Here is a 26,868-nt window from a genome sequence, read left to right on the forward strand (position 1 = left end):
CAACAAAAAGAGTTAGACTGATGAAGCATAGAACAAAGTATCATCATTTCAATCCCTCCACACCCAAATTGCCACTTCATTTTAAGGCATTGCTTCATTTGAGAATCAGCCCCACTGTAGATAGTACTTCCTTTTAAGTAGATATACATGGAATTGCTAAATGGTGAAATGTTGATTTTAAAGATCAGTGATGCATTTAGCTACTCCTGGCATTGGATAACTACTATCTTGTAAATGCTGTGCATATTCATGTTCTGTACAAGATATACTTTATTCAACATACAAAATACACAACATACTTTGTAACTGCCTCTCAACAGTTACTTAGCCATGATAATAGAGTGTAGCTCCAAGGATCAAAGGCAGTCTATTTTAGAGCATGTTATCTGCCCTAACCTTCGTTCCTGTTTGTAAGTTCAAAGAGGCATTTTGATGTGTCCCCGTCCATTCTCTCACATTGTTCTAGAAAAGAATTTGAGCACTGTATGAGATCTTCCAGCTGTCAGGGATCCAAGTAACAGCCCAGATGAAATCAAAACTCCAAGACCAGAGGGCTCCTCAAAGTATAGATTTATTAGGCATGTCATACTGGCACAGCTGGTGAAAAGCCGACTCTTAAGTTCCCTGTGTTTTCCTCACCCAACTCAAAACCAAAAGTTCTTTCCCCCCATTACACACAACCATCACATGTCCCAATCAGGCCACAGTCCCAAGCCTGGATGACTCCCATCCATGTACCACCAGGTGCTGGTGAGCGGGTCCTTGGCTCCCAGAAAAATGTTATTTTGGCTATATATTTCCGCAGCTATCTCTACTCCCCCCATCCCTTTCCCACAGCTCTATCTAGCCTTGCTGTGGCAACCCTGAAGATGTTCCAAGATGGCTCAGGGTTGATACCAGCCTTTTTAAAACCTGTCCCTTAGCTCTCAAACAAAAATGGTACTTATCTTATTTTTCAGACTATAAGACACACCTGATTATAAGATGCACCTAAATTTAGAAGTGGAAATTTTTTAAAAAAGTTTTCGAGGCTTTTTTCAGGCCGGTTTTTCTGAAAAAAATGCCCCCCTCCCCAAAAAAAGCCTTTAAAATGGACCAAAAAAAAGCTTCAAAAATGGGCCGAAAAAAGCCTTGAAAATGGGTTGAAAAAAGCTGCTAAAACGGGCCGAAAGAAGGCCTGAAAAAGGCTGAAAAAAGCCCTGAAAATGGGCCGTGCAGAGACAAAATAAAAAACAAAAAACAGCGGGTGGGTGGGGCTTTGGCAATATTTGGTCGATAAGACACACAGACATTTTCACCCCCTTTTGAGAGACAAACAAGTGTCTCTTATTGTAAGAAGAGCCTTTCTGTTCTGCAGACAGGCTCTTCTGAACAAGCATACATGCTATGCCACAGTAATTTTGATGCCTTATTGCTGGTTCTTTGTGCCTCTTCTCAGGAGTGATTGATAGGTCATATTCATTTTCACATCTGTTGTTGTACAGTATTGCTTAGACAGACGGCGATACTCTATCATCTCCTTGGCTCCGCATGAATTGGGAAGAGAAGGATGTTTTGGAGAAGTGACCGTAACTTATTTGATGAGGCAAACGCCGAACATGATAAAGATGTCATCTGTTTAAAAAAAGGTCAAGTAGATGGTATTGCAAACAATTGGAAAGCCAAATAATAATAGGCAAGATGAACAGTGATGTTGCAGATTTGAGACCATTTCAGCACACCTGAAGCCAGTTATGGGGATGAAATATAGAATAGAATAGAATAGAATAGAATTTATTGGCCAAATGTGATTGGACACACAAGGAATTTGTCTTGGTGCATATGCTCTCAGTGTACATAAAAGAAAAAATACCGTCATCAAGGTACAACATTTACAACACAATTGATGGTCATAGGGTACATTTTAACCCTTAATGATAGCAACAAAAAGTTACAGTCATAAGTGGAAAGAGATTAGTGATGGAAACGATGAGAAGATTAATAGTAGTGTAGATTTATTATTATTATTATTATTATTATTATTATTATTATTATTATTATTATTATTATTATTATTAGCGATAGGTCAGACACGACTTCGCAACTAACAACAACAAAGATTTAGTAAATAGTTTGATAGTGTTGAGGGAATTATTTGTTTAGCAGAGTGATGGCCTTCGGGGAAAAACTGTTCTTGAATTTCTGAATATTATTTATATATATATAAATAATATATATATATATACACACACACACACACACATAATATATATATAGAATATTGAATATTCTGGAGATGGTATTTAATGACTCATCAAAATGAAGACAGCTTGCGCATCAATAGGCAATAGTGACTAGTTACATAACTAGCATGATATTAGGTAGCATTTAATGTTCCTTTCCTTTGATCTAGTAATGATAAACCTGAATATAAGAAGAATGCAAGATATCCCCTACTTGGTTCTTTTTTCTTCTTCTTCAGTCTCTACAAGTAAAGAATTCAGTTGCAGTCCTTAAGGAACAAAGATACATTTCTCACAGTGAACTTTTAAAAAATGCATATGTTTACCTACTCTGAGTTACTTCAAAAAGAATAGACAATAAATCTGGAATAAATTCTCATTTAATTTGCTAGTTAATGGTTCCTTTAGGCTGGAAAAGGTTTCAAGTGGAATTATTTTCTCATGCACTTCCATTAGATTTACTTCTATGAATTGGGCTCATCTGCTGCACACTTTTTACTTGATGAAGTACAAAATAAATCTGTTTCAGGTAATTAAGCAAGACTGTAGCAGAATTATAATAAACACCGAGATTGGGTACAATAGTATTTTTTTAAAGTGAGATAGTTATTGAAATGTCCATTAGGGGGCATTGTTAGCCAGCTTTAAAGCAATTACTTTTCATTTGTGCTGTTACCATGAAATAAGGCATTGGGAAGGAAGAGGAAGCTATTTTCATTTGTTAAAGTTCAGACATGTTTTAAGTTATCACCTTCAGTAAATAGTATAATAAGCCCATTGTATTAACTTCAGATCAACAATTTATTGTGAGTCCCTTCAAGCAGATTCCTCTAGTTTTAAATGAAATGAGCCATATTGATTGGGATGTATTTCTGCTGATTTCAGTATCAAATTTAAGGAGATGTTATCTTTTCAGTGAGATGAAAGCTGTGCTTCAAAACAATCATTTCCCCCCACTAATATTTAGACAAAGGACAAATGGTTTAGAGCCTGTGCACATGTAGACAAAGTCCAGTGTCAATTTGTCTGGAAAACCATTTTGATGATTCAAGAGAGAATTGGTTGAAAGTTGACATTTCAGTCAATTGACTTTGATTTCCAGTTCCCCTTGGAAAAAAGCTGTTTCCATGCATAAGTTCAAGTTGTCTTTTTTATTTACTATGTCAAGTTGACTTGGAAAATTGGATTTAACTCCTCTTCAAGTTCTAATCTTGCAATTTTAACCCTAGTAGGACATCACAGGGACATTTCTGCTGTTAATCCCATTTCTTGATTGCTGATTTATATCTTATTACATATCAGTTTTTATAATGGAGAAGTTGCAGAACTTCTGAATCATTCAGAAAACCTTGTTTGGATCTTATCAGTGCCCATATACTACCTTTAAAAAAAAGTAACATGTTATAAACATTTCAAATAATTCATTAGGTTTGACTTCTCCCTTTGCCTTCCTGATGTCAGCTTTGCTACCTATATAATAACATTTGGGGATAAATAGTGGTAATTCTATCAAGTTACTCACTGTGGAAAAAAACAAAACAAATTCACGTTATGAGGAGACCAACAGTAACATTACTTTTTATTATGAAATGGTATCTCTGAAATAACTTCAAAGTTATCTTTTAACATTTAATCCCCAGTGTTCTCTACAACGTGCTAGCTAATTTATTTATTTATTTTAATTTTTAGACTGTGTTGGAAACATCTTTGGGTTTTCAGTTTTCTCTTTCTTAAAATGCATGTGTTTTCCGAAATTTGTTTCTGGATATTGCCAAAATATGTAAAGGGTGTTAAACTGTAGCAAAAATATCTTCATAAACTGAAATCTTAAAGTAATAAGTTGTGTCTATTTAGAAAGGAACACTTTTAAATGTTCATATCCTATGGATTGAAAACATTGCAGTCAGGGAGACAAGCTTCAGAATTCTGTCCTCTTTTTTTCCTTCACCATTGTTTCTAAGCTCAGTAACAGTTCGCTCTTGAGAAGGGTATAAAAGCAATTTGACATGGCATAAAAACTCCAGTTTTTGTTTTCTTTTAATGCTTTAATGCAAACATCACGGGATGTGGGTACACTATGTATATAATTAAACCCTTTTAGGGCTCATCTTTAACAGCTGTAATGCATAAAATTATCCTAATTAATCTTTTTACATTGTTAGCCTATTTATGAACATTGTCTTTAAAAGTTTGCATGAGAAGAAACATGTAATTTTTCTTGATTTAAAGTTTTATATATGACCCGCAGAATTTTTTTTTTAGTCAAGAGTTTCTTGCCGTGCTCAGTTTAATTTTCATGATTCAATTTTTATTTTCTTCTGGGTTTTTTTTCCCTTCTCGATCTGTCTTATTTCTTTACAAATATTTAATTTCCAGGTCACATTTCATTGTACAAATCTATTCTGTAAAACTTCGTTTAAAGTAAGAGAAAGGTTATTATTACTATAATATACTTCTGTTATTACTATTACAACTGATTTCTATTAATTTGATTACTATATTACAAGGAGCACCTTGAGTCTTGAAAAAGGGGGGGAAAAGAATTTCTCTATTATGAATTTAGGCTACTGGATATACCTAAAATAATTGTGAATTGTGAGTATCACTTTGCCATTCTCTTTCTTTAGGTAACTGAGAAGAATCGTGGAATGTTATGCTGTCTCTTTTTAATGAGGCTGCTAAAATATTGTGACATTTATTTTAGGCAAGTGAACGAGTGTCCTTGATTGATCTGAGAAGAAAAACTAAAAATTATTGTTGCCCTGCACATGGTTATTTGCTTGTGCCAACCTTATTTTTTATCTCTTGTCTTCATCTTCATTGTAATATATGTTTGTTTTTCCTCTAATATTAGTCTGTAAATCTTCCCATAGTAGCCCATGTGTCCCAACTAAGTAACTGGTACCTTTTCATTACTCATGATTACATGAAAGACAGCGGTATACTCTATGACTGATATACTGTATAGAAAGCGCAAAACAGAAAATGCACACATTTTATAACTTATGAGACAAGCAGGTATTCAACCATCTTTTTATTTCCTTTGGCGTAAAATGTTAATTCAAACCATCACCAACTCCTAGTGGCTGTTGTTTGTGTGGGGAAAATAACGTGCTATTAATTTTTATTTTATTTTATTTTATTTAAATACTAAATTGAAAAAAGATGTCTCCCCAGAGGGAAAAAAAAAAGTACAAGAGTGGAAAATCTAACTTTTCTTTTTCAAGAATGATGTAGGCAGGAATCAGATGTAGGTATTCTATATACGTATGATGATTTTTTAAAAATACTAATTTGTTAGAGTGTGTTGAACTAAAGTTTAAATATTTGTGGTAATAAATGTGCTGAATGTTCCATTTGTAACTTATTCTGATAAGTTGTGGAAAAAGCTTTAACCAAAGATTATATACATTAAAATCCTTTTAGCCTGGACAGCTGAGAAAACTTTTAAATTGAAGTATGTTGAATAAAGCTAAAATCTGATATTTGAAAAGTAGAATTAAGAGCTTTACTTTTAAGTTCGTTCGTATTTGAGCTGTGGCTATGTTGTGAATTTTTATATAGTTGATATTTATTTAAAAATTAGGAACATTAAAATATTACTTTCATTCTAAAAAACACTTTAAGTGCCTTAATTTTTTATATAGTGCAGTAAGATTAAGTTTGTTTTCTTTCATAAAGTACTTGGTTTTTCAAAATTAACATGTATACCAAGTGTTTAAAATCAATTTGCATGTAATATGCAGGTTTTAAGTGAAAAAATTTTTAAGTTAATATAAAAAAATGTAGCATCATTAGAATATAATTTTGAAAAGTTGAAGTCCCAAAGATTTTTGGTGCTGTGGTTATGGATGGGTTGGTTACTTACTTCAACAGTAAACTCCCTAGGAAAAAAATAAAGTATAAACAAAGATAACAATGAATTCTAAATGGCCATTGTTTGTACATAGAACAAATCTTCATTTCATGACTATAACAAAAAGTAATTGTAATATAAAATAAGTTTAAAGAAGTTGAAACTATTTTTATACCAGTTTAGCATAAATTTACTTCAAAATCAGTTGAACCAAGTCTACATTAAGTAATTGTTTTCGTTGCTGAAAATGTTCCATCTTTTCTCCATTTATTTCAAACAGCTCATTGTTTTTGGTTTGATTTGGTATTGCTTTTGTACTTGCTTGGAATGCTTTCGTGGAGTGCCAAGCAGTTTTATTAGGCCTAATGTTCTGTACTGCCTCACTTGGTAAGTGAATTTTCCTTTATTGTTACAGATGCTGCCAAGCTATCTGATAAAAAGCTAATCTCTTGTTGTTGTTTTCCTTATATTCTTTCTCCCCCACACCTCTGTACCTTTTCTTTCACTCCTATAGTTTTACTGTCACCTCAAATTTAGCTATTGCAATGAATTGATCCAGATCTTTATTTACCTTTTTTATTTACCTTCTTGGAGGAAGTCCAAGATTTTAAAATGTAATAAATGTAAGACTAGCCAGGGAGAAGTTGCATCAGTGGCTAGGTAGAAAGTTTGAATATCCATCAAAGTATTTTCTGCTTGTTGATTGTTTGACATCAATTTTTTTAAAAAAGTAAAATTGTTTTACTTAGATTCAGGGTAAAGTTCTTAGCTCTGTAACTTCCTATTAATATACACACATTCTCCTTTTTTGTGTATGTGAAACCTTCCAAGTTTATTACAGTTGTATCTTCATGTGTGCTTCTGAAACTATCAAGATAATAGATTTTGATAAACAAGAACTTTATTATATGCAATAATGCGAGTGCTGAAGCCAACTTTTTCATAATTAGTTTACTTAACATCTACAAGTACAGTCAGCAGGGCCAAAGGCTGGTAGTGTCCTCATTCTGGGAGTTATAATCAGACATTCAGGTTGAACAGTTAGCCTAAAGACTGATTTATTTAGTGCATTTAAATATCTCCAAAGACATCATAAAGAGACTCTCAAAGAATAGTGACAATAAAATCACATTTGGATTTAGGAATAAAAATTCTACGGTGACCATAAAGAATTGTCCAAGAGTTCAGTTTCTACTTAGGTCTCTGCAACAAAATTAGTTAACTACTGATTAGCTGGATCTCAATCAACCTATGATGGAAGCAACCTTTAAATATTGTAAAGTTTATGGCAAGTGAAATAGAGTATACCAAAAGCCCACAAATGAAAAGCATTTAGTTTCTACCAAAAAAAAAAAAATCGAGAAAATGTACAGGTCTCTGGCATGGTTAGTTTATTTAAAGGTGAGAAAAGATGGTGCATTTGAAATTAGGCACTAAAGGGTAATATCGTTTTCTTAGGATTTTGTATTGGGTTTGCATAAAACAAAAAATGTGCTTTGTTTCAAACTGAAAATAAAACTTTGTCTTCTAGAAGGTCCACTTCTCTCTGCCTGCAGTTTGGCTGAAATTAAAAATAAAACACATTTGAGTATGTTGGTCAGGGGAAACAGTAGGATCCAGAAGCAACTTTGAGGGAGACTCTCTAGATAGCAGCAAAGAGATACAGAAAATATTGCTTCCAGACATTTAGCGACTGGCCAGTTTTTTGCAATCCCCATCAGGTAGACCTAACCCCTGCCTTCCTTGAACTTAGGGCAAGCATATGCCCAGAGGTCATAGGTGTTCTGATGGAAAGGAACAGTGATGAGAGAAAGGCTGGCTTTGAGATACTGCACTTCTGATTGATTTATCTTCCCCCCAAGGCATGACATGTCCTGGCAGAAAATATTAAATTGATCCCAGTCAGTCTGTTAAAAGAGTTTTCATGTTTTAAAAATAAAACTCTTCTAAATCTGTTTGCTATGGTTACACTTAGCCTTGCAGACAATCAGGGACATGATCCACCTCTCCTTTTACTCCGAATTTAAAGGCTAGCCTGCAGTTTTCTCACACTCTACCCACTTATTTGCCTGACAAGATGGGTTGGGCTGAGAGAGAGAGTGGGTCATCCAGGACTTGGCTAAGGTTGGGTTTGAATTCACTGTCTTTTGGTCTCTAGTCTGGTGCCTTAATCTCTACACCAAACTAGCTCCACTGTGAAAAGTACTGGGCTTGCAGTGGCAGGTATCCCCTCATTTTTACCTCAGCTTTATCAGTACGTGGTGAGGGAGAAATTAAAAGCTCATACAGTCCCTTAACTGAGGGGAAGTGTATGTAAAAGTCAACGCCTGCTGTTTTTATTGGACATTTCTGTCCCATATTATAGGGAGGGCACCAGAGAAAGTGATTCATGAGGGATTCATGTTAGTCACAGGCACCAGATGGAAAATGCCTTAGAATGCAGCGTCTTGTATAATGCTGAATTGTGATCTATGTAATAGGTGCATCACATTTGGATCATGCCTTTGGATCACCCTGTTGTTTAATAGCTGCTTCAGCCACCACTCGTTCATTTTGCTGTCCTCGAGAGCAGATACCTTGCTACATATCCACAACAATATACAAACACAGTTAATGTCCAAAGTAGCTCTTCAGATTGAAATATGCTTGGTGTCGTTCTCCCACTGAGCTTGGTGTCCTTCTCCCACCACTTGCCATAGTTGCAGATAGTCTTGATAGATCTTCAGGTACAAGCTTGAATTAGCTCCCAAACCATGCTTCTCTTGGGCCCTCAGCATACCTACTCTGGGGGTTGGATGCACTTTACTGGCACATCTGGGTCAACATTACCACTATGGGGCATGAATTCAGGTTCAGGAGACAGTACCTTCTCATCCTCCTTTTGTCCTCAGTCCATGGGTTGTTAACAGAGGAGAATGGACCATCTGCCTGAAGCTCAGCATCACCTACAATTATTGGGGTGGGGGGGGAACATCCAGTAGATATTTGTTGTATTGTACACCATGATGTTTTCTAATCCTACATTATTGGTAGATATGCATCACTTGGAGCCATATGAATTGGCAGACGTAAAGAAATAAATGCTTGTTTGCCTTTCTATTTAATTACCATATTTTTTGCACTATAAGATGCACCTGACCATTAGACGCACCTAGGTTTAGAGGAGGAAAACAAGACAAAAAAAATCTGGCGGAGCCTGAGAGGACCACAGATAGATGTCCTCTCATGTGCCAGCTCTGCCTATTTGACTCTTGCACTGCAGAAAAGAGACAGAAGAGATGGGCAATGATAAAAGACAGAAGAGGCAAGATTCAGCACTGTAAAAGGACCCCGTTGCGGCGGCCCGGCTGCTATTCACCAAAGGACCAGCACTGTTTTCACCCACTTATGGGGGGTGGGGAGTGTGTCTTATGGAGCGAAAAATACAGTAAATCTATCATTGCCCATCTTGGTCATTCTCCAATGGTGGTTACATCCAGAATGAATATCACGATGTTACGTGCAATAAAGATATGATTATTAGTCTCTCTTACGAGACTGGATGGGGGTATAGGAGATGGTCTTGAAGGACAGGAGGAAAAGTTACCGCCATTGATTGGGCAAGTGTGACTTGAGCTCATTCCAAGAAACTAATAAATAACTAGTAAACATCCCCTCCATAATTCACACAAAGATAAAGTGAGGAGTGGGGGGAGGGGGAAGCACATTCAGTCTCAGAAGATTATGTTAATATGATTATTAACAATAAAAGAAGTTCTAGACCAGTAGTGGCGAACCTTTTACTCACTGAGTGCCAAACAGGTACGTGCTTCGCTTACGCATGGCTCCCCGTGCGCTGCATGCGCAATCGCTCCATCTGCGCATGCGCATGGCTTTTGCATGGTTCCCCCGTGCGCTGCACATGCAATTGCATCATCTGCGCATGCATGCGGCTTTTGCGTGGCTCCCCCGTGCGCTGCGTGCGCAATTACGCCATCTGCACATGCGCACAGCTTTTGGGCATGCAATGTACACACATGAATGCCATCTGCGCATGCATGTGCTGTGTGCACGTATTAATATGTGCATGCACAAATGCGCGTGCATGCAGAGGAGAGCTCCAAAGACCAGCTGGGTTTCTGGAATTGTACACAAGCGCACTGGAAGCCCAAGCAGCAGCTGCGGCGCATGCGCAGCTGCAGGTGAGGTGGGCGACAACTCATGTGCCCGGAAAGATGGCTTTGCGTGCCACCTCAGGCATGCGTGCCATAGGTTCACCATCTGGCATTAGTCCGTCTTATCGAACTGACCGCGACCCAGACAGAAGAATTCCAAAGTTAATACCCAGTTGCTAGAAGTAAGATGGCTAACTCTCAGTGCTGCTGAATACAAATTAGGACATCTCAACCCTTCCACCAACAACAAGTTATGTTTCAGTCCATATCGGAAAAATAATGGCCCCAATCTTGGTCTGTGTCCAGAACTAAACATCAGAAATGTATATTTTGGACTAGGCACAGACCAGTTAAAGCTAACTGTGCACATCTCTAGGATTTAGGGAAGGGGAATTTTAGTTGAAAAGAAGAAAACCTTAATTAGCCAAGCGTAGCAATCAAGGAAATAGCTTTGACATGATCTCCAAAGACTTTTATGTTTTTGTGTGGTAGTTTTTTAAAACTTTTTGGAACAAGCTCTTTGGGACAAGAGGGAATTGTGTATGTGGTTCCTTTCTTTCTTTCTTTCTTTCTTTCTTTCTTTCTTTCTTTCTTTCTTTCTTTCTTTCTTTCTTTCTTTTCTTTTCTTTTCTTTTCTTTTCTTTCTTTCTTTTTAAAATGAACTATCGCATAATATTTATAAGTTCCTTTTATTCTATCAGTGAGTACTTACATTACAAAATACTGCAATGACTGCCTGTTAGTAGTTTATTCCAAATAGCTAGTTAAGGTTAAGAACTGGCAATCTGTCTTAAAAACATAAACCCACCTACCTTTTCTGCTGCTCTTTTCACTGTCCATGTTTCATTGTGTCCAAGGCAGAAATGTTGTGTTGTTATTGTTGCAAAAGATGGCAGCAATATCCTTGCACAACTCTGTTTAGCTATTCATTTAGGTTGTCAACGATCTTGTTTAAAGCAAGGCCAACAAGTAGAAATGCATTATACATAAATGAGGCAGTAGTTGAATGTATTTGGATAAGACACACAATCAGATAATGCAGGTAAATGCCAGTATTGATTCTGGTTAATAGAACGTTGGAGGTAAATTAAATACCGGCAAACACAGCCTACATGGAGAGTGTAAAATTGGCAGGGCGATTCTTGACCTGGCAGCTTGCCGATAAGGCTTTGAGTATCCCCTAATGGTTTAAGCATCCAATTTTTGATGTTATCAGGTTTATTCTAACTAGCTTTTCTCTTCGTCCAAGTCTGAGTTTGATTTTATTAACATAGGCTAGTATGAAAATATGCCAGTAAAAAAAGAATATTTATCTGTGACTTCTGAGGCAGGGGAATCTCAAGTTGGGTTCTTAAATTCCTACTTGCCAATAACCATGTTTGTTTCTTGTTTTTGTTTTGTCTCTCTGGGTATGTAGGGGCAATTTTAATAGCATTGTCATGAACATCTCTTTCTCAGTTGCCTTAATATAGCTTTCCCTCACTTGTCCTTCAAGTCGTTAAGGGCTTGTGTTAATACAGTTCCAACACATTCTACTTTGCTCAGCAAGTGTGGTTTCGGTTCTGTGCATTGTTACCTCATATGGCACAGCGGGGCTTAACACTAGACAAACATGCTTAAGGTTGTGCTGTAAATCATGCACACCCAAGGGTATGGCCTTGTTAGTTCATTGCTGCAGAAGTGAGAAAGTTTTATTGCACCTGGAAGACCAGCATATTTATTTATTGCACAAGCATTTCTGATTCACAGTCTGATTCATCAGATGCGTGAAATGTAGACTGGAGAAAGGAGTATATGTTTTTACACACACACACACACACACACACACACACACACACACACACACCAGGGTAGAGGCAAGGGGGTTTAGCCTGGGATTCTAAAGGTAAGTGAACTTAATTTGTTTGACTATAAGTGTAGCTTGTATAGTCTGAAACAGGGTCACAGGCCACGTACAGAGTTATATTAAGGGTATATAACTGTGAATGGAACTTTCCTTTATTCCTCCTACTCCCACATGTTGCGTTTCGACAACCTGGAATTAAGGAGAAACTTCCTAACAGTGAGAACAATTAACCAGTGGAACAGCTTGCCTTCAGAAGTTGTGGGTGATCCATCACTGGAGGCCTTTAAGAAGAGTCTGGACAGCCACTTGTCTGAAATGGTGTAGCCACTTGTCTCTTCTGCTTGAGCAGCGGGTTGGACTAGAAGACCTCCAAGGCCCCATCCAGCTCTATTCTGATTAAAAGAATAAGGGAAAGAGGCAGTATGTTTGCTTTCTCTTTTCTACTCGTGTTCAAACCTTCTAATTGTCAAGCTGGAAGGGAATTTAGCGGCTATTAATCCAACACTTCTAGTATACATTAAACATTTGTCATGAAGGAATTATCCCGTTAATTGCTGCCCATTTAATGAGTGAGAAATAATATTAATTATAATTAATTTTAACTCAGGTAATTGAGGGTTGAAATCAACCATTGTAATTTCTTTGCTGAGATCTGCTTTCTTGAAATCTGTGACTTTGGTGTCCAAAGAAATGAAAAGCTAGTTCCCTCTTATTATTATTTAGATTTTGCTATTTTTGAATGTCATGGCTATGCTGATTCTGTGTGTGACTGCTACTTTAACACGACTGTGCCCTATCCCAGAAATTTGTTGAGGTCAGGCCAAAGAAAGGCTTTAAAAATGAAAATCTACTTTATTAATGTTTTTTTTTCCTTAAAAACATGTTTCAATTAAATCCTTCAGTATCAGTGTAGAATCTTTGGTGCATGACCCAATCAGGCTGTGCCATTTCAAATTATATTTGAAATTTGGGAAAGGCTGATGTTAAAATAGTTTATGTTGTGATATCTAATATTTAGGTGTAAATATTAAATATCACAATTATAAATTTTTTCCTTTCTTTTTTCTAAAAAAAAAAGTTGGTATCATTTTCAATCATCATTTAATGTACCCCGGGGATACTGGTAGGATGCATTTTATATAGTCATTAGCATGAATGCCCATTCAAGTGAAATTTTTAAAAATCTCCACGCGGGTTTTGGCCTCCTGACTCTGGTGCCAGCTGTTAACAACTGTGATTTTGCAGCAGGATGTGCTAAAGTGTGAAACATAATTGTATAAATATGCTTGGGATTTGGCTATCAGAGAGTTTTGGATGATTTATTAATGCTGTAAAAATCTTGTTTTCAAAAATGCTATTGCAAGTGCGGTACACCGTTTATAAAGGAAACTGGATTCATACAGCAGAAGGGCATATTTTACTTTTGAAATGTTTGCACGTAGCTTTCAAAGATGCACAGAATTCCTAAGAGGATTTTTTTCCTGGAAACTTAGACTAAAAGGTGGCCAGTCTGCAAAACCTTGAACAATCATATTGCTTTCTGGGACGTATAGATTTGTTTCTAGCCGCGATGCAGTGAGAGAAGTTGAAACAAAATGAGAGAATTGTTCAGAGCAAGTAGATGTGTTGTAAGGAATCTGTTTGGACGCTGGGTGCCACTCCTGACACTCCGAGCTGGATTGAAAGCTGCTCTTTTACAACCGTTAACGCAAAAAAACCTTGAAAATGGCAGCCTTGTTATTTGGATGACTTTGGAAATGGTTCATCCGTGGGTGCTGTGCCATGCATGATTGGAAAAAATAATAATAAACCACAAAATCCCAGAAGGGAGTAATTGGATCAGTTGACTTACATGTCTTGGCAGTCTATTTTATTTTGTTTTTCAGCTTCCAGATTTTTGATAGCCCTTCAAATTTTATCTCACGACTTCTTTCTTATATGCTGCAAAATAGTCCATGTGGAATTGTTCAAGGTGCATTGCAACTTTTTAAAAAAACAAACAAACGCCATATTGTTTGGGGAATGAGGAGGCCCCATAAAGTATCCACTGGTTATGGGACCTGAAAATGGTGATTACACTTAGCTGGGGGATGAGAGCATTTATAAAGTTCCGGTTTACAAGGAATGTTGGCAGCTAAGCAATGTCCCCAAAGGCTCCGGATCCCAGTGTCTTCTCCATCAAATCTTGCATCCTTAAATCACCACAGGTTTTTGTAGAACAGAAATAAGAGATGAAAACATTTGATTTGAATTTTCTGTCTACTAGAAGCATTGGAAGAAGAGCGAAGATAAAATAATTGCATGTTTTCTCCAAAAGTCCTCCGTACTGTCACTGCAAAATACAAAAGTGTTTTGTTTTGTTTTTTGGTTTGGAGACATTGTCAAACAACATGGCTGAAACCTGATTTTGGTTATGCAGCTCCATACTGAAGTTCTACTGTACTACGAATGAAGGCAAATATATGGTTAATGTTACGGAATCTAACATTCCACACACTGCCAGAGAGAAGTTCCCTAAGGATTGGCTCCAGCATGAGTCCGAAAGCTCAGAAGACAAAACCTGGTGACCGACCCAGGTTGGATCCTGCATCTACTGTACTATCCTAAGAAGGAAGTAAAGAAAAATGCCCCCATCCCATTGGCACAGTTGTGGTGCTTCTAGTGATATCTGGCATGTAATGTTTATAAGTATATATACATTTATAATTAGACAGTCATACCGATTTATATCTATATTAGGGAGAAATTTGTTTGATTAGTTGATTATGGGCCATCAAACTGATGTTGACTCTTCGTGATTTTTCTGGTTCTTCTGGTCTATTCTCATAACCACTTTAACCGAGTCCATTCACCTTGCTGTGATTTTCCTCTTCTGGTTTTTCTTCCATTGTTCCCAGTTTAGGGTTTTCTCCAGAGAGCTAGGTCTTTATTTGATATATTCAAAATATGATAATTTGAGCTTGGCCATTTGTGCCTCTCATGATTTGTTCAATTATCCATTTTATAGAGATAGACACGTTTGCTTTTCGCTGAAACCTCTGACTGCTGTAATATTTTAATGTGAATTATTTATGCAGCTAGCTTTAAAAAGGTCTGTTGATTGTTTTGATGAGAAGCCTATAGGGAAGTGTGATTTTTTTAAAGAGTTTCTGCAAACAAATCAAAGTTTGCTTCCGTGGATTTGAATTTTTATAGCCCCGAATTAATTTGGTGGTTATCTAAAACTGAAAAGTTAATGAAAGGAAAAGAAAAATGAATACAACACACCACCTTTATCTGGAATTTATGGAACAAATCTCGCAACAAAGTTCCTATTTTTGCGCGGGTTTGGGGGGGTATGTGGGGAGAGAAATACATCAACCCACACAAAACTCTGGTAAGTTTGAATCATCTGGAAGCTGCTAAGAAACTAGTTTAGTCCTATGTTAATAGTGAATAAAGCAAACCCTCAGTGGTTTCTGTGGTTTTGCCAGCAGTGGCAAAAGGTTTGACTTCTAAAATAGATTTTTTTTCCCCCTTTACATTTTTCCTGGACAAAGCTGATTTATCAAAGAGCTTCAGAAAACACATGTAGGGTTATAACTGGAGGAATTAATAGCAGAGACCTCCTTCTGCTGACACCAGGCAATCTATTAAACGGAGCAATTGAAGTAATGAGGACCATGTATGATAAGCCAGAACCACCTGGGTTTTATTAAGCTGCCTTCTGCTTTGATCACAATATTATTTCAAGACTTGTTTGTGTTAAACTACTACAATTCCTTGTCATTCTTGTGATTTAGACCTTAGCTTAATATAATTCAGCAGAGGCCCGCGAGAGGAAAAAAGTAATATTTTAAAGCCAGCGTATGTTCTGATGAAGGGCAAGATCAGCAGTAGAGCTAACCCCAAAATAAACCAAGTGGTTAAAACAGGCAGATTTTATAGTACATGGTGTGGGGCATTGACTCAAGACCTTGTAGACCCAGGGCCACAAAGCAATTCTGAGCACTGCCCCCAGAGGAGCCCCCGAACCTGGGTATCGATTTCTAATTTCAAATACACCGAAATTATTAATGCAAAACCGGCAAATAATCCTTTCCCCTGTTGGAAGAAATGTCCTTCTGGGTTCAGTTTCAAGTGTGGAGAAAGACACTGGAAACATGGTGGCTGTTTGGAAAGATGGTTTTAATGGTGGATAGGATCACATGCCATGAAGAAGAAAAAGGGCCGAGTTGCTGAGAGTGCCTCAGTTTTATGCCTTCTTTGGGTTTTTGAATTTGAGCATGTATTCTGATTGGTTGTCAGACTCCCATGGGACCATGCAGGGGCAACTCTGTAGGCTGTCTGGAATCCCAAGCTTGGTTGAGCCTTGCTGAGTGATGAAATCTCCCCAGGTGCCATGTGGTGAGTTCTGTTACTAGATGGGTAGAGGGCTAATCCTATCTTTGTTATGTAGAATGGAAATGTCCCATTGACAAAGGCCGGGAGGCTGAATTTCTGCCTCCCTTTTTGTGGAAATATTCTGCCCTTTTAATATTTCCTAAAATATCTCATTTTCCTAGGAGAGGGGTGGGTGCTAGCTTTCTACATATCTAATTAATGTAATTTCATCATAAATGAAATCAAGTATTTTTTTCTTCTTCTAGCTGTATTTATTTTGGAATGCAGTTCCAAACATGCCTACTGTTCAAAAGGCAACTTTAGCTTTCATCCTGGAAAAGTTTGTATATCTCTGGCATCGAGGTTGAGAAGATATGACATTCCTTGCACATTTCCACCCATACTAGAAGTTCTTGTTATTTCCTGCTCATGGGTGACATGTGTACCTTAGTAGGTTAGTGGCTTGCCCATTTGAATTCAAAGCTCTTTTTATATTGCAAAATTAGCACTTCACTTGTGGGGTGCCACAGAACTCAACTTTCTGCCCTCACATTCACATGAAACTGCCAGGTGAGAACATTTGTCAGTTTGGGTCTGGTATCATTAATATGATGGTGGTGCACACTTATACCTGGTTGACCCTGGGTCAGCCATGTGACAGTCTCAAAGGTTTGATCTGGAGGTTTCTGTAGGCCTGGATGGGGAAGAACAAACTTAGGCCTAATCCTGAGAAGACCAAATGGCTTAGCTTGTTTGTTTGCTGCACTGGTTTGGGGGATATTCTATATTTAGTCCTTAGTGGGATTGCACTTCTGTATGCAAGTCTGGTGTGCAATCTGGGGATCCTCATGGACTTCACAGCTCCTGCTGGAAGAGCAAGTGACAGCAGTGGCCAAGGCAGTCTGTGCATGTGTATATCTGAGTTGCACCAGTTCCTTGATAGTTATTCAAGCCTTTATCATCTTGTGATTGGACTATTGTGTTATGCTCTGTGCTTTACATGAACTTTCTTTGAAGACAATTCTTGGAAGTAACAACTGGTCCGGAATTTAGTAGTGTGGGCGGTGATGGGCTTGTTTCAGTATGTGCATATATCCAGCTGTTTCATGAGCTGCATGGGTTACCATTTGGCTTCCAGATGTAATTCAAGATTTTAGGTGTTCCCTTTAAAGCCCTTGATGACATTGATTTGAGAGATATTCTGTCTTTGGATAGTCTTCCAGTATTCCTCAAGTGACTGGATGAGGTTGCTGGGAGTTGTAATTAATCAACATCAAGAATTCTATAGGCTTTATACAGGTTGCAGATTGTTTTGAGTTTTGATTTTCTTGTAAACAAAAGTTTGGTGTCAGGGGTGTCAAACTGGCGGCCCATGGGTCGGATGCGTCACGTGCAGGCCATGCCCACCCCAGCTCTGTGAACAGGAAAAGTGTCACGATACATCATGTGACGGCAACGTGATGCCACAAGTTTGACACCCATGTTGTAGGTGATACATGCAACTTCAAAGGCACACTCCCATTTATTTCTGGAAGTTGGGGAGTGGGAGGTTAACAATAGCTTTGATGGATCAGTCCATCTTTTCCAGCATTTTGTTTCTTACAATCTGGCCTACCAGATTATCTCTGGGTGCTTGCAATCAGGAAACAGACATACCCCTCTCATACTATTCATCCCCTACACCTGGCATTTCGAAGTGTGCTGATTCCAACCTGATGCAAGTCCTCAAAAGAAATAGCTCTTGATAGGCCTGCTCTTCATTTATTTAGCTGATCCACTTTTAAAACTATATGGATCTTCTCAGAAGCCAGCCAGCATGTACAAACTAATTAACACATGTTACGCTTTAAGAATAAGTATGGAGAGAACCCTTTTTCTTGCTTCTGTCCTAGGACCAGCTTTGCTACTGAATAGACAGGTACATACTATGATCCAGGTACATTTGCCCAAGAATTTCTAGTGTGTGTTAATCAAGGAAGTCATACATGCTTTGTTATTATGAAGTTGGACGACTTCAACATGTCTTATGTGAGAATGCCCGTAAAAAACATCCAAATTGCATTAGCAATGGACGACATAAGCACGGTGTCAGGTTTGGAAGCTATATTAACACCGGAAGCTTCTACACTGCCACCTTCTTGTGCTTGGGAAAGTAGGAGGGGGGATTTAGTGGAGTGATTGTAATTAGACATAATAGCATTTTTCTCTTCGGTCAAAGTCATGGTGCTCCTGCAGCTGGAGGAGGAGTGGTTGCAGTGGTGGCTCAAATTGGGCCAGATGGTGATTGGGCCACGTGACACAGTTTATGATAGGAATCTTGTCATCAAATTGTATTATAGTGAGTATCTTAGATGATGTAAGCTATAAATTGTCTCCTAATAAGGAATGCATTTGAGCACTTGGTTGATTTTTTTTTTTTAACCATGGAAAAATAATAATTTTGTGAAACAGACCTTCGCTCTTCTTATGTGTCTGTGATATTGGCTGTGTTCTCATTTGGGAGGTGCTAACGGAAGAGTCATGAGCATTCCTAACCCAAAGAAAATATATTCATTGCAATTTTACTGGAACAATTCAATCTGAGTAATAACTAATCCTCGTTTCCCCCAATATTTTAAAAATGAATGGTATACCAACTCGTTTGCTTGAGTTTCTGATCTAAGATGAGCAAAGGGGAACATTGGCACATCAGCAGTTGGAGTGTGTAGCCCATTCACAAATTTTAACTTTTAATTTAGAATTGCTATAAAAATTGAGGACTAGAGTAAAGAGAAATTAATGGAAAGTTTCTTAAAACATCTTGAAAACTTGAGAAAATGGGTTAATTGAGTTAAATCCAGCGGTGAAATCCCTCCGGTTCTATCCAGCTAACCGAACCGATAGTGCCGGCGGTGGGAGGTTCCGCCCACCTGCCGGAATGTTATTACGCCCCAGTTTTTTACCATCTGCGCATGTGCTGCCGTGCGTTCCCGTTCCTGAAGGTAAGTGGATTTCACCGGTTGTTAAATCATTTAATTTGACCATCCTTCCTGAAATGAGTTGTCTTTGTTTCATGCAACATGTAGTGTTGCAGATCAGGCTGTCAAGGATAACCATCAGGTTGTGTATTCAAGTGACTAGTTTTTCATTTGGGGCTATGGGGTTTTTCGCTTATGATCTGATCTCAGCACAATGTGATAAGTAGTTAACTTGCCAATGAAAATCCTTTTCTAAATGAAAGGGTTCTCAGAGGTACCAAGCTATCCCTTTGTTAATGGAATTTGTAATTAGCAGGTGGGTGGGTGGATTATATATCTGCTTCAGGATTTTCAAAGAAGGAGAAACTTATAAAGAAATTATGATCTGACTTAACCATGATTGTTCCATGCATTGTGATAAGCTGAAACAATCTCCATTGGGACTTATTGCATCCTGAGAACAAGCTTCAGAACATTCTAGTTGAATCACTGGAACTACCCACTGGCTGTGGTTGTTATTTACATCCGTTATCCTTCAAGTTACTAGGGTGTTTTCCTAAGCTTAACATAGAGTGTGGTAGGAATCTATATTCGTCCACAATATTCCTACCACAAACTACCTCAATATATTGTTGGACTACCATTCTTACACCATCTCTTAGCCCTCATAGCTGGAATTCATAGAGATTGGCCTTTGGTGATATCTGAAGATCCATGAAATTTCAGTCTGCCATTGAAGAGTCTGTTCTCCTAGTATTTACCTGCATTTATGAAGAGATAACATGGACAGGTGATATATGTTAGAACTCCTTGGAATAAGGGCATCATTGGTATCTGATCAATATGATTGACTTTGGAAATGATGCCCGAATTAACTTCAGGTACTTGCAATGAATGTCAAAATTAGCAATATTTATTTTTATTGCTTTTAAAATAATAAAATAAAGAAAAAGAAAAAGAAAAAAACTAAAGAAATATATTGTCAAAGAGAAAGTGCTTTAAAAAGAAAAAAATACAATAAAGTAAAAAAAAAAGTATGATACATAATTTTAACAGTAAACAGTTATAATTTTATATATCAATGACTTCTCCAATGAATTTTGTATGCATGACATGGACAAAGTAAATCAGACGTAGTCCTGTGATTTTGGCTTCAAATGATGTTTCTGGTTTTATACAATTCAGAACCTTTCTCTTGGTTGATCTGGCTCTCCATAGTATACAATAATTTACACAAGCACCACAGTTCAAAGGCATTGATTTCTTCTTCGATCAATTGTTCTTAGTGTCCAACTCTCACACCCAAATACAAGGGATTTTATATAATCATAGAGATGTTCATGAGGACGCCTTTTTATTATTATTAATTCAAGTTTAAAAACAATGGACATGGTTTGAAATCTCTCGTTTCTAACATTTACGTCTAATTCAAATTAGTAAGTAATATATTCCTCGATATATATACAAATTTACATATATCTTACTTCGTTACATGTCAAGTATACAACATAATACCTCCTAAGCAACTATACCCATATCCAGTAACCCTATATCTCACTCACAAGTTTAATATACATCCCTATATCTCACTCACAAGTTTAATATACATTGACATATACATTTCTAGACATTCACTACACCTTCTTGGCATTCTTCCTCTTGTCTAACCGTTCATAAATTTTACTCCAGATTTCATAGTACATTGAGTCACTTTTATCTTTGAGTTCTAAGGTGAGTGAGGAGGCCTGTTTTTATGTTAAATAAGGTATGGTGAAGTTCTGCTTCTCTTTTTACAAAAAAAACTCTTAGGCTTCTCTAGTCAGAGACTGGCACAAATGACACATGTTAGAATGAGAAAAAGAGAGAGAGAGAGAGAGAGGGAGGGAGGGACCAGATGTGTTTTGAGTACTAGAACTGAGTTGGAATCAATGCTAGAATGGAAAAATTGCACACATAGGTTAGCTTCTGGATTTTTGAAACATCCAAAGAGCTTAGGAAGTGCAGGGCCAAATTTGGCAGACTCTGGTCTTTTCTTTGGAGCTGGAGAGACATAGAGTTTTTTTCACTACTGTTTTTCTAGTTTCTGTTCTACTTGGAGCTGAGGATGAGGATCTCCCAAATACTGGGGTGGGCCTTCCAAATCCATGAAATGTGCTGCAACAGCATATGTTTGAAACTTGGATTTGGGAAGAGAATTATATTATGATTCCTGATTCAGTGCAAGGGGCAACATGCCATTCCCTGGGAGAATTAAGCAGACTCCTAAGCCATGAAAGACCATCAAAATAGACAAATATCTTCCCTGTCCAAATGAGGTTTCTATTTGGGAAGTAATGAGTTGGTCCCTTCTGTTATGTTTGACTCACATTCATTTTTCATTACTAAAATGGTACCGATGCATCTCATTTTGAGTGCTCAGTTAATTTGTCACAGAAGATAACTGACTCTGCTAGCCATAAAATTTGTTTTATTGCCGATACATTTAAACACTTCTGATTAACTTTTATTGAGGTCATTTTATTAAATTTAATGCCTTGGATACCACATTGAGTAAAGAATTAGCTGCTTCTGATTTCTGTGGGCACATTTAAAAGTTAATAGAAGAGGAGAATGATAAGGCCACCCCCTCAGTTTTAAAAAGCACTATACCACAAGAAAATGGAACTTTGATATTCCCCAGGCCTGTTGGATTCTACTTCCTGGGTAGTAGAATCTTCCTGGGTTGTTAAATTCTGTTCCCTTGGATTGTTAAATAAAACTACTGCATCGAAAAGAGATTTGCATCAGAAGCTAATAGAAGCTAATGAAGCCTTTCATTGAGGACCTGTATACTGCACGAGTCAAAAAGAGGGCTGTGAAAATATTTACAGACCCCTCATTTCCTGGACATAAACTCAACTTCTACCCTCAAAACGACGCTATAGAGAACAACTAGACACAAGAATAGGTTTTTCCCGAAAGTCATCACTCTGGTAAACAAATAATTCCAAATAATAATAAACTATTTACTAAGTCTGCACTACTATTAATCTTCTCATAGCTTCCACCACCCATCTCCTTCCACTTATGACTGACTGTACGACTGTAACTTTGTTGCTTGTATCCTTACGATTTATATTGATATTGATTGTTTCCTGATTGCTTATTTGTACCCTATGACTATCATTAAGTGTGGTACCTTATGATTCTTTTTTTTTTATTGAAAAAGTTTTAACAAACAAAAATATTTTTCGCCCTTTCCCCCGCCTCCCACCTCAAAAACCCCTTCCCCCCTCCCTTCCCCCCCCCCCCCCGGCCTCCCGGGTCAATCACAAGGTATTGTTATACATGAACCAAACAGAGAGTAAAATTTTCTCTTCTAATCCAATTAACCTCATCCGAGTCTTTTCATTTCCTAACCTCTCCCATTGCATTCTAAAATAATACATCCTAATTATTCAAAGGCAATCTGATATCTCTTAAACAGATATCTGTTTTGTAAATAATCAATCCATTTTTTCCATTCAATTAAATATCTTTCCTGCGTATTGTCTTTCAAAAAGGCTGAGATTTTAGCCATCTCAGCCAAGTTAGTAACTTTCAATATCCATTCTTCTATTGTAGGTAATTCTTTTTTCTTTCAATATTGTCCAATCAGCAGCCTTGCTGCTGTTATGAAGTTCAAAATCAATTTAATCTCAGTCACTGTACAATCCGTTATAATTCCCAAAAGGAAAAATTGCGGCAGGAACTTTATCTTCTTCAGGACATTTTGAATAATCCACCAAATTCTTATCCAAAAAGCCTTAATTTTCTTGCAAGTCCACCAAATATGAAAATATGTAGCGTCATCACAGTCACATCTCCAACATTTTGCTTGGATATCAAGATACATACATGATAATTTTTTGGGATCTAAGTGCCATCTATAAAACATCTTATAAAAATTTTCCCTTAGATTCTGTGCTTGTGTAAACTTAACATTTCTAACCCAGATTTTCTCCCATGTTACCAACATTATTGGTTCCTGAATATTCTGTGCCCATTTTATCATACAGTCCTTTACCAAATCCTTTTCCGAATCTATTTCAAGCAACACATTGTACAATCTCTTTATATGCTCCTGAGTCTGATTTCTAATTTGCTTTATTAAATTTTCCTCCTTTTGCATTGTACCAATTTTTTGATCTTCTTTCCATCTAGCACTTAGTTGCCTATATTGAAACCATGATTCTTGATGAACATATCTTTTCTTTTATGTACACTGAGCACATATACACCAAGACAATTTCCTTGTGTGTCCAATCACACTTGGCCAATAAAAAATTCTATTCTATTCTATTCTATTCTATTCTATTCTATTCTATTCTATTCTATTCTATTCACTATTTAAATGGGTCCTATAGTAGGCCTCTACTCAAAAATATTTTTAAAATGTAAGAAATAATGGTAGCAGGTGCTTTTATTTGGCAGTTATACGTATTTGATGGTGACTGACAGCCCTAAAGGCTTCTTGGTAAAGAGTGACAGGGAAGAGATACTGATCTGTGGAGCTTTGAGAGATCTGTGTTAAATGCAGGAAATCAGGCATCCAGGCAGTTCAAATGAATATATAGCAACAGCTTAAACCAGGGGTATCAAACTCAAGGCCCTGGGGCCAGATTCAGCCACGGGCTACTTAGTTCTGGTGTGGGTCTGCCGTGGAAATAGCGAAGGATTGGCCTGCGGTGCTTCTGCCAGCAAAAACAGAGCTTGGGAGGGCCGCTGACAGAGGGTTGTAGGAGGCCATCCCAGCCGAAAACGGAACTCTGGAGCCCATTTTTCCTGGCAGAACGCTTGGGCTGCCACAGGCGCCCCTGACACGAGTGATGTTGAGCTGGCCATGCACATCCTGGCCACGCCCCCTAGCCCCCTGAGGTGAAACACAACCCTGATGCGGCCCTCAATGAAATCAGGTTTGACATCCCTGGCTTAAACTCTCTACAAGAATCTGAACTACTAACAGTTAAAGCAAATTGGTGGTAAATAAGAGCAGTGGTGGGCTGCTGCCAGTTCAGACCGGTTCGGGAGAGCCGGTAGTTCCAACCAGCGGCTGGCCCTGCCCACCCACCCTGGCGCTATCCTGTCCTATATAATCGCCAGTTTTTCGATGCCGCACGCATGCACTCACATTTTCGGTTCTGGCCGAACCAGTTGTTACAACCGGCAGCAGCCCACCATTGGATAAGAGCCAATAAAACTCAAGGTGGGCTAGACTTAGATCTCTTGTGGACATGAAGGGACTTGAGACCGATGATACATTTTATCCGTCCTTCAGGCTCAGCCTGATCATCTCCTACAGTCTGGTTCAAAAAGAATAGGACTTGAGAGAGGTCAGCATGCCAACAGTTAGATGTCCTCCCTGTCACCCATGTCATGACATTGCTATCAAGAAAAGTCCTTGCCTTTTCTCCATGGCCCTCTTCTCTATCATACCCCGGTCAATTGTCACTCAGAGCCTGGGAAGACAATATTTTCCAAATCAAGAAAGACAGCCCTCAGATAAGAAAGGATCAATTGCTTCCACAGTTCCTTTGGCATATGAAGAAAGGGATGGTCTTTTTTCATGCTATCACTGAGTACCAAGCAGGGGCCAAAAAAACATCTTTTTTTCCCTTTCTTATCCTTTTTGAGCTTTAGGAGGGGAAGACTTTGAGGAACAAGCTTGATCTGATGGGGAACCATTCAGGCCATATTTGGGGCCAGGGCTATTGTGGGGGGAGTAGGTCTCTGAATCACAAGTAATACTTCTGTTTCCAGAAAATAAATACACCCAGATATAGGGGTTGAAAAAAAAGTTGTGGTAAGAAAGAGATATATGTTTTACTGCTCACAGTATTGCAAATTGCATTACATTTTCCTTAGGCCCAGATTAAACATGCACTGATTTTCCTTCCTCTATTACAGGGTTCCATTTATGCCAAATTTATTTTGGGGCAATTTATTTCAACATCAAGTAAAAATGTTCTTTGTTTGGGAGGCAGACTTTAAAGAGTCTTTTGGTCTTCTCATTGCACCTGGTGAAATTGAAACTGGGAAGAAATGGCTCTTGAGGTAATCAGCCATAATTGGATTCCATCCCTGGGTGGTTTCCTGGGTTGTTTTTCTAGGAACATAAGCAGAAGTTCAGGTGTCCAGACTGGTTGATATAGGAGGCCTTACAGGTGAAAATGAAGGTAACTAGTAATAAATCAGTAGAACCAGATGGCATTGATCCAACTTAATAAAGAACAAAAGAAGTAAAAGTAGCTGAATTGCTAACGATGTCTAATTTATTACTGGGAAAGCCAATATGCCAGAGTTCTGAAAAATGGTGGCTTGTCTTGTAGTCTCTTGAGAAGAAATGTGCTAGGAAAAATAGGCTGGTAGCCCTTGATTTGACTCAAGGGGAAATAGCAGATAATTTTACAAAACTGAAACATGTTTATGTCTAAAAGGCATACCAGAGAAAGTGTGTGTATGATTCCATTTGAGGTTTTAAGAGGGATTTGGACATGGTACACAACAAGGAAAAAAAATCTTAAAATTGGATAGTTTGGTTACATTAGTAGGAAGTGGATCAAGGATTCACTTTAGATATTATCTTGCTTCAGGAACTGAGAATTTGATATGTTTTTGGTGCAGTGCATGTTTGTATTTTAGACTGAAAATGAAATATATATATATATTGATGTCTTGTAAATCCCATGTGCATGTAAAACGACCTTGAACACTTTTCTACCTGTCTGATGCTAAAGATTTAGTTTCCATTTTAAAAACAAAATCTTCTTAGTTTCTAATATCAAGGATGAAATTATATCATAGGCAAATGGATATCTGAGTTTGCTTTTTAAAATTATTTCAGTCCCTTCTTAAAATTAATCTGAAAGCAAGGATTATAGTTCTTTCCTCAATGTAAACAATTCTGAAAATTCAAGTTGTGTGTGTCTATAGATTATCCTTAAGAATGTAACCTCCTTGCTAGACTGCAAATCAATCCTAATGCATCCTCCCCAGAGGGAGAAATATGCAGCTTCTTGTACAGAATGAGATTAACTTCACTATTCTATCTGACGGGAGATTTAAAAAAAAAAACCTGGAGAAAAAACTCCATGAAGACTTCGTACCCAAATGGAAAGAGGAGCTGAATCCTCTAGATCAGGGGCAGAGGTGGGTTTCAGCAGGTTCTGACCAGTTCTGGAGAACCGGTAGCGGAAATTTTGAGTAGTTTGGAGAACCAGTAGTAAAATTTCTGACTGGCCCCACCCCCATCTATTCTCCGCCTTCCGAGTCCTAGCTGATCGGGAGGAAATGGGGATTTTGCAGTAACCTTCCCCTGGAGTGGGGTGGGAATGGAGATTTTTTTTCCTTCCCCTGCCATGCCCACCAAGCCACGCCCACCATGACACGTCCCAAGCCACACCCACAGAACTGGTGGTAACAAAATTTGAAACCCGCCACTGGTCAGGGGTGT

General features: G+C 37.9%; 1 protein-coding gene and 1 long non-coding RNA gene across 3 annotated transcripts in view; one reads left to right on the plus strand and one right to left on the minus strand.

The window, feature by feature from the left end:
• EIF3H (eukaryotic translation initiation factor 3 subunit H) overlaps positions 1 to 26,868 on the plus strand; it is an 88,885-nt gene that overhangs the window by 19,730 nt on the left and 42,287 nt on the right. The window lies entirely within an intron of this gene.
• Positions 6,949 to 26,868, minus strand: part of LOC131194257 (uncharacterized) — a 43,317-nt gene continuing 23,397 nt past the window's right edge. The window contains exons 2-4 of one of the 2 annotated variants that reach the window (XR_009154133.1): positions 11,045 to 12,470; positions 8,945 to 9,023; positions 6,949 to 7,639 (exon numbers count right to left, since the gene is read on the minus strand). This is a non-coding gene — a long non-coding RNA (uncharacterized LOC131194257). Of the gene's footprint in view, positions 7,640 to 8,944; positions 9,024 to 11,044; positions 12,781 to 26,868 lie in introns of those variants that run through there. The other variant, XR_009154132.1, reaches the window with a different exon arrangement.

Source organism: Ahaetulla prasina, chromosome 3 (assembly GCF_028640845.1).
Source record: "Ahaetulla prasina isolate Xishuangbanna chromosome 3, ASM2864084v1, whole genome shotgun sequence".
Taxonomy (NCBI): Eukaryota; Metazoa; Chordata; class Lepidosauria; order Squamata; family Colubridae; genus Ahaetulla; species Ahaetulla prasina.